Source organism: Gracilinanus agilis, chromosome 6 (genome assembly GCF_016433145.1).
Source record: "Gracilinanus agilis isolate LMUSP501 chromosome 6, AgileGrace, whole genome shotgun sequence".
Lineage (NCBI taxonomy): Eukaryota > Metazoa > Chordata > Mammalia > Didelphimorphia > Didelphidae > Gracilinanus > Gracilinanus agilis.
In genome coordinates this window covers 171,038,820-171,052,365 of record NC_058135.1, presented here as the reverse complement: position 1 = coordinate 171,052,365, position 13,546 = coordinate 171,038,820, and positions in this window count along the sequence as shown.

Below are 13,546 nucleotides of genomic sequence, written 5' to 3'. Positions count from 1 at the left end.
TAGCTGCCCCAGATATTATACATACTCACCGATTTAAACATATATGCTAAAAAAAAAAATCTAAATGACTAGATCTCTTACTTTCATGACTACCAGGTATTATTTCCCAGTGTCATCTCCTTGAATCAACCAAAGGAAGCTTATGGTTGCATAGGATACTCAGAGGTCATTAATGAAACTTCTTCATTTGCCAGAAGAAGAGGTGAAGCCCTGCAGCAATATTAAGTGATTTGGCCAAGTTAACCTGCATCATTAAGCCCAAGTAAATTATTTACATCATTCATTTCTTCTAAAAACATTGTAATATATTAAAAGCAATTATTTATCTCATTGCTCCTTATGAGTTGTATTTCAGATAAAGTCAAATTTACTGACTTTGAAGGCAGGAACAAGTTATATTCTGAACTTCAATTTTCTTGTCAATAACATGGAGAATATATTTATATTACCTACTTCATAGGGTTCTTTTCAAGAAAGCACTTTGTAACTTGAGGGGATGATGATGATGATAATGATGATACAAAAATTCTCAGCCACAAAGGAATTTAATTACCAGGGTAGTGACTTAGCCAATTCATTGTAGAATATAAGACTATCTATCTTTACCCATTATCCACTCATGAAAACTTAGTACCTCACACTAAGTCTTTATATCTATTCTGTCATCATATATTCTGATATATCAAAATTCTAAAAATACCATTAGCAATTTTAATCTAAAACCATATCAATTAAAATAATATTGGGGAAGGAAGAAGGAAAGATGTGCTTTTCCGTTTCATAACTTAGTTGAAGAATAAAAATGTATTAGGGATTTAAAATAACAGTTTCTGGGGAAAGTCAAATTAATAGAAATTTCATAACCTTCATAGATAAATAAATAATAAGCTTAAAACCTCTATTAATGAAGACCATTCATCATGGAATGAAGTTCGAATGATAAGACTGTCAGAGACCCTGGCATTGTGTTGAAATGAAACCATATAACCTTTCAAAGCCTCCAGTCTTATTGAGTTATCACCTACTAAGTCTTACTTTAAACAGATAATGTAAATATGATGTAATAGTAATTAACAATTAGCTATTATTTTATCATTTAAAAATAGGGAAAGTCAGGATATACATGACCAAAGAAAGTTGAAAACAAAGTAGATTATATTAACACAGTTGAGGACCCCTGTCATTTCGGCCATCCAATTAGTCAGTAACAAACACCACAATCCAATCCATCATACACTTTTCTACATGGATAATTGAAATCACTGGGAAAAATGGGTTATTTCAGTCATGTTTCCACATAGTCATTTCAACCACTTAAAGAAATCCTTCAGGAGCTGCTGCTACTGTTGTTAGACATATAGGCTTTACTAAACCCTTTAGGACAAGTCTTCAAGATTAGTCCATATTTTATATGAAGTGTAAAATAATACATTGCAAATAATATCTTTTTTATTTCAAAATGAAATGTTACTTCTTATTAATATGGCAAATGTGAAAGGTCCCAGAGGAATTCAACTCCCCCCATCTTATGCTCCAGAAAAGTTCTATAAAAATGTACCAGAAGAAAGTATATGTTTTGGGTTTTTTTGCGGGGGAGGTGCAAGCAGGGAGAGAGAACTCTAATAGGTCCTTCATCTAATCCAGAGCTACACAAGAAAATTATAAGAGGTTTTGGACACAAGGCAAACAAGGCTAAAGATATATCACCAATCTGCCTGCTCCAGTGCCAGAGGAGATGGACACCCAGATGATTAAGGATTCAGGCAAATTATGCTGGAGTCACAGCAAGAACAGTACAGTACATGGATAGCAAAGTAGAAATTATTTTTCCAGTTTATATATATATATATACATATATGTATATGTATATGTATATGTATATATATATGAGCTGTTCCTCCCATTTGTACTCCCCTCCAAAAAATGTAAATTAAACCCTTATAACAAATATGCATAATCTTACAAAATCTATTTCCACATAGGTTATATACAAAATGGGGCAGCTAAGTGGTATAGTGGATAGAGCAAAGTGTCAGGAGAACCTGAGTTCAAATTCAGCCTCTGACATTTACTAGCTGTTATGACCCTGAGCAGGTCTGTCTCAGTTGTTCATTTGTAAAATGAGCAAATGAAGAAAATGCTAACCACTCTAGTATCTTTGATAAGAAAATGCCAGAAAGGGAAACAAAGAATCAGACATAACTGAAATAACTGAACACATATCCAAAAATCAGTGTCTCATTCTGCACATCTCACTGGCAGTAGGTAGATAGCAAACTTTTCATTTTCAGTTTCCTGGCATGGTGATTTAACATTGGATTAATCTTTTAAAATAATTGGATTAACCAGAGTTCTAAAGTCTTTCAAAGTTATTGTTTGAATAATGGTGTCAACACTGGATAATTGTTATGGTATAATATTGTTCTATTTTACATTTAAAACCATAGTTTAGTTAGCCATTCTCCAATAAGTAGGCTACTTATTTAGAATACTAATTAGAGAAATGCAAACTAAAACAACTCTGAAGTGCCATCTCACACCCACAAGACTGGCTAACATAACCAAAAAGGGAAATTATAAATGTTGGAGGAAATGTAGGAAAATTGAGGCACTAATACATTGTTGGTGGAGCTGTGAACTGATACAACCCTTCTGGAGAATAGTCTGGATCCATGCAAAGGACCATCAAACTTAGCTCAAAGATGGGGGAAAGGACCTCTGTGTACAAAAATCTTTATATCAGCTTCTTGTGGTGACAAAGAACTGAAAACTGAAGAGATATCCATCAATCAGGAAATGGCTACACAAATTATGGTAGCTGTGCCATAGAAATGATGAATAGGATGATCACCAAAACAAACAAACAAAAAACCCTAGAATGACTTATATGACGTGATATAAAGTGAAGTGAACAGAAACAGGAAAATTTACATTTACACAATAATAACAATAATATATATGATCAATTGTGAATAATTAACTATTATTAGTAATATAAGGATCCAAGACAACTTCAAGGGACTGAGGAAGAAAAAGGTGATTACTACCAAAGAAGGAACTTATGCAGTCTAAATACAGATTGAAGTATAGTATTCTTCACTTTATTTCCTTCATGAGTTTTTTTTCTAATATAAACAAGATGTATCTTCTTTCACAACATAAACATGGAAATATATATTACATGATAGCACATGTACAACCTATATTACATGTCATCTTGAGGAGGAGAAAGGGATAAGTGGGAAGACAAGAGCATAGATCACAAAATGTTAGAAAATGATCATTTCAAGTGTATATCTGGGTAAAAAAAAATTTTAAATACGGAGCAAAGTAAAAATAGAAAGAATACATCACTCCCTTCCTAAAAGAAAATCCAAACTGAAAGCATACAGAAATATCATAGCCCAAATCCAGAGGTTCCAGGTCAAAGGGCAAAAATATACTGCTAGAAGCCAAAAAGAAAGAATTAAAGTACCACATTGCAACTACTATAAAGGAGAGAAAAACTTGGAATATAATATTCCAGAAGGTAAAAGAGAAGAGGTTAGAACCCCAAATACCATCCACTAAAACTGTGTATAATCCTACAAGGTAAAAAATGAATCTTTAACAGAATAGAACACTTTTAAGACTATTTGATGAAAACTTTAGAGAAAGATATAAACTTCAAATGCAATCACAGAAGAAAAAAAGTAATCTATATAGCAAGTAAATTTAAACAATGATAAGAAGCTAAAAGATGAAATGTTTGCATTCCAATAGTGGGAGAAAAAACAAGGGGCTCTAAAATCCCACTGGCTACAAAAATCACAGACTAAAGAAAGACAAAAACAGGGCTTGTGAGTGGTTTCTTTTCATGTGGTTATTTTTATGATGAAAAAGAAAAGGAATGGAAGAAATGAAAAAGTAGAATGAACTTGTTTTTTTCTCATAACTGGATATGCTTTGAATAGAGATTACAGCACCAAACACAATGTCTGGAACATAGTAGGTGCTTAATATTTGCTGATTAATTAATTGATGACTACAGGATTCCAAGTTCTAAAACATATATAATTAAATGTATAAACATAAATAATTATGGATGTACACATATATGCATATAACAGGTCAAATATTTGTAGCATTTTATTAAAAATTTTACATTCTTAGAATTTAGAACTGGAAAGGACTTTAGTAGTTATTTATTCAAACTCATTATTCCACAGATAAAAATACTGAGGCAAAATCAAGTTTCCAAAATATCTACAGGTAAGTAAGCTACAGAGCCTAGGTATGAACCCCAGGCACCCTGACTCCAAATGGTATATGTTTCCCACCAAACTTCGCTAATTAACCTCACTGACGTAATGTATGTTCCCAATATCTCACAGAAAATAAATGGTAGAGAGGGCATTGGAAACTTGATCTTCAATTATATCTATTCAATTCGATTTGATTCAATTCTACAATAATTAATAATATACCTAATACTTAAAAGAACTGAATTGGTATGAAGACTTATTCTTTCTATTGTACCACATTGATTTTACTTAAATAAAAGGTTCAATTAACACTGATATATATGTGTATGTATATATTCATCCATATCTATAGTTCTATAACTATAAGAACCCTTCATTTAAAAATTGGTAAGAGAAATGTTCCAACTTTCATGACCTTCAATAATTAAAAATATCTATATGTTTAGCTTTTGCTATAGACTTATAGATATTTATATGTCTAGCAATGAGTGACTATTCCTAAAAGATATAATGAGTTCTTTGGAATTCAAAATCAGGGCCAATAAAGTGAAACTATAGTATATACAAAGATAGTGGTTTACATGTATTTCATTGCTGACTATCATAAAAGATTAGAACCCTTCTATTGTCATTGTGATGTTTTTAAAGGATAGGTTGTTTTACTGGGGCTATCAGAAATGGCTACAAATAGACTTTGTATTTGTAAATATAAGTATACCTAAAATAACTCTATAAAGATGTTGTTTTCAAAGAAAAGGAGAGTAAAATCAGAATGCTGTTGTTAAATACTACTACTGGTAATAATAATAATAACTAGCATTTCTATTGTGCTTTAAGATTCATAAAGTGCTTTATATACTCTATCTCATTGGATCCTCATAATATCCTTGTGAAGTTGATATTATTATTATTATTATTCCTATTTTGTAGATGAGGAAAACTAAGAATGTAAATGACTTGCCCAGGTACACACAACTAGTAGGGGTATGATCCAATGTATCATGTAAATACATATTAATTTATTAAATTATTGATAAAATTAAATGGATGGTACTGGCTTCTTTCAAGAAACTTTCCCTAATTAATTCCACCCAACAGTGCTTCTTATTTCACTTTGAGTTTTCTCATCAGTTACATATAGATATTTTTATGGAGGAAAGAGAAAAGATTTGGATTGGTCTTGTGATTTCTCTGGTAGAGAACTCTCCCTACTAATGCAGATTAAGACAACTATTCTCTGCCTTATCTTAGAAGATTTGTAAGGAATTGAGAGGTTAAGTGCCTTAACCAAGGTCACATAACCAGTAGGTGTTAAAGGCAGGACTTGAATCCATGTCTTCCTGACTCCAATACCACCTACTTATATACAAAGTCATTGCTGTGTTATACAGTATTATTTCATGCTTGTATGCATATTTTTTACTTATTTTATATGTTTTGTTTTAATTCACCTATATGTGCTCTGCCTTTCCATACAGACTTAAAATCCTTATGGACAGAGAATTGACCACCTTTCAGTCTTTTTTTTTTTTTAAAGAAGATAGTGGAAAAAGGTATTGTGGGAGGATGCACATTGTAACATATTAATGACAAGAGTTTACAAAGCTGAATGAAAGATGTTATCAAAAAATACATAAGAAATAAAGAAGATGAGCTGGTCACACACCAAAGTCAAAAAATAGGTAATGGACAGCCCTATGTTCCATTTTTCATTCTTACAATATCCAGAAAAAATTTAGGAATACTCCCAGAAAGTTGTTTAAACCCTACTTGGCAAACTTTTGTAAAGGTCTGTATAAGTCACACAGGATGAACAGGCATGGATGGGCTGTGATCTGTATCATTAGAGGAAATAGTCACATAAATGTACCACAAGTCAATTTGAATATTTTAATATCCCCTCTTGTGCTTTGTGCCCAATAGGCATTTAGTAGTTACTGCTGACTGATAAAACTGTCCTGTAGGTAGAGTATGATTATCTTCAAAACAATTCACAAACTCCAGGGTCATTTTCTGGCCTCCCCACTTAGATACAACTAAGTGGAGGGGGAGGGTACCGATATTTACACACCTCTAGTTTCTATATTAAAACATTCATATTTCAAATAGAACTGAAAAACAAACCATGAGGGCATAATGAATTTAGTTAAGGAAAGCTTTCTTAGACAAAATAGAGTTTCAGCCAATCAGCAAACATTACAGTCTGCTCTGTTATTCAAGTTCAATAAACTGCCTTAAAAAAAAAGGTAACTATTCAAATAATTTGAGTATTATTCAGTTCTCTATCAGAGAAAAATGGTTTTGTCGGTCAAAAGTAGTGTTGTCTAGAGATCTGAAAAAAGAAACAGGTTGACAGCAACTCTTGCTTTCTATTCCCTGCCATGACAATGATACTGATTTGTTAAGTGACCTAGAGCAAATCTCTTCACAGCTCAGTTTCTTCCCTTGTTGGACTGTTGGCTATATCCCAGTACCTTAAGGAAACAGAGTGAGAATTAAATATTCCTTAACTCTGTGATGATGCCTACATGCCAAGTATTATGGACAATGCCTATCACGTACTCAGCAGAGCACATTTTGAAGACATTTTCCTACCTAATTGTAATGTATTAGGACGGTTATCAAATCAATCATGCTGTCTAAAATCCTGACATACAATTTGATGACAGGAGGGGACAATCAGGTGCTTCCTTCATTTTTAATGTGAATCTACTCTTTTTTTTTAACCTTTATAACTCATTCTGCTCTAATAAATTGCCTCAGCCAATTTTCCTTTGCTCCAGTTAATCCAGAACTCCCCTCTGTCTCATACTTTCAGCATCCCCTAAAACATCTGCATGTCTTCATTCTCCCTCAGTGAATCATCCCTTTTCATCTTTCAGTTGCTGACCTAGTAAACACAAATCCATCTGTTAACACTTACAAACTATCTTTGCTTATTTTTTGACAAATTTCCTCTAATCTGATCTTATAACTCTCCTTTACTAGCCCTGATTCTGAATTCTAAAGCAGTTGCTGCACTTTGCAGAAATATTAGTCCATTTTAAGACCTATATTAGACATTTATTGGAAGCTTGGGGAGTCAGGGAATAGATTATAGGTAGGTATGTAGCCATTCATCAGAATGATCATCAGATGCTGAGAGAATACCAAGTTGATGTCAGAGAAACAAGTTCAATATCCAACATTCATTGGTTATCCCAAATCAAATCCCTCAAGAAAGATGGTGTAAGATTCTGTGATCAAACTTATCATTTCCGTATGCTTGAGGAAAGAGAAGTTGGCTTCGGAAAACCAAGGTCATTGTAGACTGATGTTAGGGTGGACCAAAATGTTCAAAATATTCTTGAAATGATTTGTTTTCCTTATAAGCTCTGAATGGAAATTACCCAGAGGCAATTTCAATCTCCTACTAGTTTGGAAGGATCAAAACTCAGAGAATCATAAATTTTGAATAAGTAATAACTAAATCTAATCCCCCTCAAACCTACCTCCTTATTAGGAGTATGCTAGTGAATGTTTAACAACTAGAGAGTCTGATGTACCCTTGAAAATTTTTCAACTTTAATCTTTATTATTAATATCTTCCTTATCATTTTCTTAAGTCTAGATAATCAACAGGAAAATCAAGCCCTGATATGTAGTGTTTACTGATTTCCAAGATAAAAATGTTCACATGGAAATTTTACAAATGCACCCTTTCAAATTGGTTCTAACATTTGGGTAAGGTCAAAATCAGTGACTTCAAGGATCAGAGGAATGAGGTGACCTCAGATCATCATTCGCTTTACTTCACTTTAAAACTATTGAAATCCTCTTAACCTTCAAACTGAGCTCAGATTGTGAATGTATTTTGTTTGTTTTATTTTATATTATGAGCCCTCTCCTATTTCCTAAGGGAGTCTCTGCCTCTTATGAACTATTATAAAACATTTGTATAATGTTTTAAGTACTACAAGTATTTTCTTTATGACAACCCCACTAAGTATGTAGCATAATTATTAGTACTGTGATATAACGATGAGGAAACCGAGGTTCAGAGAAATTAACTTAGTTGTCCAAGCAAGGATTCTAAGCAAGGATTGATTCCACATCCACAACTTTTCACACTCCATTCTTCTGCCTTAGAGTCAAACCTTCCTAGTGCCCTTGGGTTTGTTGGTTGTTTTTTGTTTTGTTTTGTTTTGTTTTTTTAGTTTTACCTTATTATATTCTAGCATCCTCTTTCCTCAATAACTTTGTATTTATTTTGTAGTTAGTTGCATACATCTTGCATTATTAACATAAGCTCCTTAAACTAGCAACTGAGCCATTTTTGTCTTCATTATCCTGAGCACCTAGCAATGTGCGTAGCTCACAGTGAACTCTTTTTTTTTAATTTAAACATTTATTAATAATCATTTTTAACATGGTTACATGATTCATGCTCCTACTTTCCCCTTCACCCCCCGCGCTCCCCCCACCCGTGGCCAACGCACATTTCTGCTGGTTTTGTCATGTGTCCTTGATCAAGACCTATTTCCAAATTGTTGGTGGTTGCATTGGTGTGGTTCACAGTGAACTCTTAATGCTGATTGGCTGGCAGTTATTTATGTAGCTGGCTTAACTCCTTTACTAGGTTGTAATTTCTTTGAGGATGGTCATGGTGATGCTTATTTTTATGTTTCACCAAGTCATCTGCTAGAGTCTTCTTTTTTTGCCTCATGTGTGACCTTAGTTTCTCAGCTGGGAGCAAGTTCTGGTAAATCCTATCAGGATGGGCCTCATGGATGGATCTGTCAGTGAAGTATAGGTCAGTTTTCTGAAGACCAGATTAGTTCTATTCCTAGAGACTTACCACTAGAAGGGTACCTGCTAGTGATGAATATTTTCAACCACTACAAGTCCCAAAGACTGTCTTCTAAGTTTATAAATCAACCAACAATTATTAAGTACCTCTTACGTAGCAACCACTGGGTTTGTGTGGATGCTGGATGCTAAGATAATGCCTGTATACTCAACAGAAGAGAAATGTTATATGTGTGTACATGTATATGTATGTTCTCTCTATATATATACACTATATATATATACTGTGTAGTATATTTACTACATATAGTACTATATATATATGGTTGTATATGTGTATATGCATATACATTTATTCATTTATGTATATGTATGTTATATATAGTACATATGCATATACATAAAACACAGATAAAGCAAGACATAAAAGAGAAGGCATATAAAGATAAGATAAGATATAAAGATAAGACAAGACATAAAAATAAATACATAGTCATTTTGGTGAGTTCAAAAGAGAACTAATAACTAGAGGAAACTTTTTGTACACAGAGACATTCCAGCTGAACTTGCAAGGGAAACAGAGATCCCAAGAATTAGAAATGAATATTAACCAAGTGAATGTTGAATCCAAATGAGTGAAACAATGTACTATTGAAATAAATCCTCCGGGTTTCCCCTAAAAAAGATACCACAGTTTCAATGCACATTTTAGGTCAACCCCTATTTTAAACCATCATTCACAAGCCCCACCAATATTTATTAGATTGATCAGAAGATATATTTTCCTAAAACAAAAGACATAATTAAACTACACCAAAAGAAGTGTCACAGAAAATTCCTTCACACTCTCACCCATACACATAAAGACCTCCTACATAGACCAATAACATTAGGAAGAGGGAACATGTATGGGCAGCACCATGGTGTCTGGGGAATACGTATGGGAGAGAGGATACACAATACACAGTCAAGGAAACCAATGCTCCTAGGTGGTAACCCAACTGGAGCCTATGAATGTTCCTTGATATCTCCTTCATAAAGCTCTCAATGTCATTTGATTGATCAGGTATTTTAATAGAGTTGAATAATGCTGTGTTTAGTTATGCCTACTGTTATATTACCAATCAACCAGCACTTACTAAATGTCCCTTCTTTGTCTAATCTCTAAGCTTCCTTTTCAATTACGCAACTTTCCATTGCCATCTGCTGGTGTTCCCTGATTGGGCTACTTTGGTTCTCTGATTCCACCTGCTGGTATTCCCATAAATTACAACTGTTCTGAGATTTTATATATATATATATATATATGAACTGTGAGGTGCTGGGTGGGGGATGGGGAGGAAGGATCACTTAGAAAATTAACTTAGTGGTAAAATATCCCGTTTTTATTTGAACCCCAAGCCACTGTCAGCCAAAAGAAACCTTTAGGTTTAGATTAAGTCTAGCTTTTAAATTCATCTGATAACAGATTAGGAAATGGAGGAAACATAATTATAGGCCATATTTTCTAATCCCTTCATTTTAAGTCTAAAGAAACTAGTACCAGAGAAATTCAGTGATCTGACCAAGGTAAAGCCAATAAATGACAAAACTGGTATCTTAATCTCTGTCCTCTAAGTTAAAACCCAGCATTCTTTCCCATCCTGCATCCCATTCACTGACTCCCTTGATTCTACCTACTGCTATTCCCACAGGTTCCTAGTATTTGACTTGAATTGAGAAAATTCCTTTCAACTCCTCTCCACTCCCATGATGCCAGTTGTGGACCAATACAAATCATCCAGGAATAAGACTGAAAGGAGCTAGATGGAACTTGTAACCTTTGTCTTACTTCCTTGCCAGTTATAAAGTCACTTTCCTGCCTACAGAAGTATCTCCCCAGATGCCAGCACAGTGATTCGTACATAATACATGCTTAATAAATGTTTGATAAATCAATGGATGGATGATAGAGATGAGGCACTTTAACCACTTCAAAGGAAGAAAACTCAATAAATATACCAAGAAAAAGTAAGTTCTTTTTTTTGACCTAATTTAAGAGGCTCCCAGGAAGGCACTTCTACAAATACAGAGGCACTTTTGTTGGAACTTATAGTCTTAAAAGAGTTGACTGGGAATAGTGAAAGGTTAAGTGAATTGCCCAGGGTTACAGAGCCACTTTGTACCCCAGGCAGTGTTTGAATCTAGGACTTTCTTTTACCTACTACTATCTCCTATTTTACATTGTGTGGTATATATATATGTATACATATAAAATTATATGTTTCCCAGTTACATATAGAAGCAATTTTAAATAATCATTTTCTTTAAACAGTCTTACAATTCATGTTCTCTCCTTCCCTCCTTCCCTTCTCCCCCTCACCAAGATGGCAGTTAATATGATATAGTTTATGTATGTGCTATCACGTAATACTTCTTTTCCATGATTGTCAAGGTGTGAAAGAAGACATATATCCCTTATATAAGAAAAAAACTCATGAAAAAATAAAGGGAAAAATATTATGCTTCAATCTGACTCAATTCCTTCTATGGCTTTTTTCATCATGAAATCCTTGGAGTTGTCTTGGATCCTTACATTGCAGTCATTCAGAGATGAGCATCGTACATTATTGCTGTTACTGTATACAATGGTTCTCCTGGGTCTCCTATTATTTTGTTGTCATTCAGTCATTTAAGTGGTATCTGACTCTTTGCGACCCCATTTGGAGTTTTCTTGGCAAAGATAATGAAGTGGTTGACGCTCATTTCACAAATGAGGAAACTAAGGCAAACAGGATAAAGTACCTTCACCAGGGTTACCCAGCTACTAAGTGTCTGAGGTCTGATTTGAATCCATGAAGATGAGTCTTCCTGACTTCAAGACTGGCACTCTATCCACTGGGTTATTTACCCGCCCATATTATTAATAAAGGAGGGAAATGATATTGGCATTCAAAATGCTCCTTCTGAATGGATAATTCCCTGTTATATTCATTCTTGAGACAAGAAATCCTTCCTCTAATTAAAAATAAGGTATTGTTTTGGGTTGGCTTTCTCAAATATAAGTAATATCACTTCTTCACTGTCTATTAAAGCTGTATCTCCCACTAGCAATGGTTCTGTGCAGAATTGTGCGCACTTGGCTTGTCCAGTTGCAATTATAACTGAGAGTTTGCAATTATGAGACTGCCAACTAGCTGCATTTAATCACACAGGTTTTTGTCACTGCCATTCTCCTGGACCATATAGGAATCAAACCACTGACCTTGAGCTTGTTAACATCATGTTCTAACCAACTAAGCCAGCTAGCCTAATCACAATTCCAAAGCTCCGAAAATTTGTTTCTTCAGAAAATAGAAATCTTTACTTTCTTGAACCCAATGAAACTCATTCTACCTTGATCTGCCTTGAGCAGAAGTCTCCAATCCCTCTCTCTTCCACCATACTGATTTCTTTGAAGTTGTAATTGATTTCTGTTGTGAACCCAAACATTCCTCTTTTCCACTCATTTTGAAAACCACTTCATTTTTGCAGATCTCTCTTCATCATGTTTAAAACTGAAGCTGTAAATTATTGTATTTTTTAAAAAGCCCTTAATTCCTGCCTTCCATTTTATCTTTAATTCTCTTTTCTGTCTCTGTTCTGAACATCCCTCTTATAGCTGACTTTGACTCTCAGTTGGCTTTCAACTTATTCTCACTCTTAAACTCCAGTTGCTTAATGAGCTACTTTTTGTCACTTGTAATTCATCTTTCCCTCCTCTCAGATTACTTGATTGCAGAGTATTTTTTTATTGCTTCTTGTCTTATTTAAGTATTTCTAGCATTCTGATGCAATGAATCTCAACCTCCGGTGAATGGCAAAGCCTCTCCCTTTTTAAAAAATTTAATGAGATCCATCAGTCTTCGAAAAGTACTCTGACATACTCAAACAAGATGTAGAGTAAACTGCAAGGGGTTTCAAACCCTGATTCTGTTCATTATTATTCACAGGATCTTTGACCAATCACCTCACCTCTTGGGATCAGCTGCCTCAGTTGTAAAATCTGGCTTACTTTTCTACCTATGTCAGTGTTGCTGTATACATGTATATGTATGTGTATGTGTGTGTGTATATATATATATGTAGAAATGCAAATTACCTCAAATTATTAAATGATAGATGAATGTGAATATAATTAAATATTTTAATTTTATTTTGTATTATATACAAGCTGTAATAGTCTTGGAAATAACTGTAAACACTCTAGGGTATTACAAAATGAGAATTGGGAACCCCTACGCTGGAGTTAGCCATTGTGTTAAGCTATTGTCTTCATTGTTTCTTCCAATTGCAATTCTATCTGTAAGAATTATAAGTAAACACAAAGGAAACAATTCCTTTTACAGGAAATTGTGCGCTCTTAAATTTTGCTTTTGTTTTTAATTCTTTTTAATTTAATTAATTTTAATTTAATGTTCTGCAGAGTAAAAAAAAAATGAGCATTTTAACAATTTAAACTCACAATGGCTACAGAAATGCCAGGTAATAAAGGT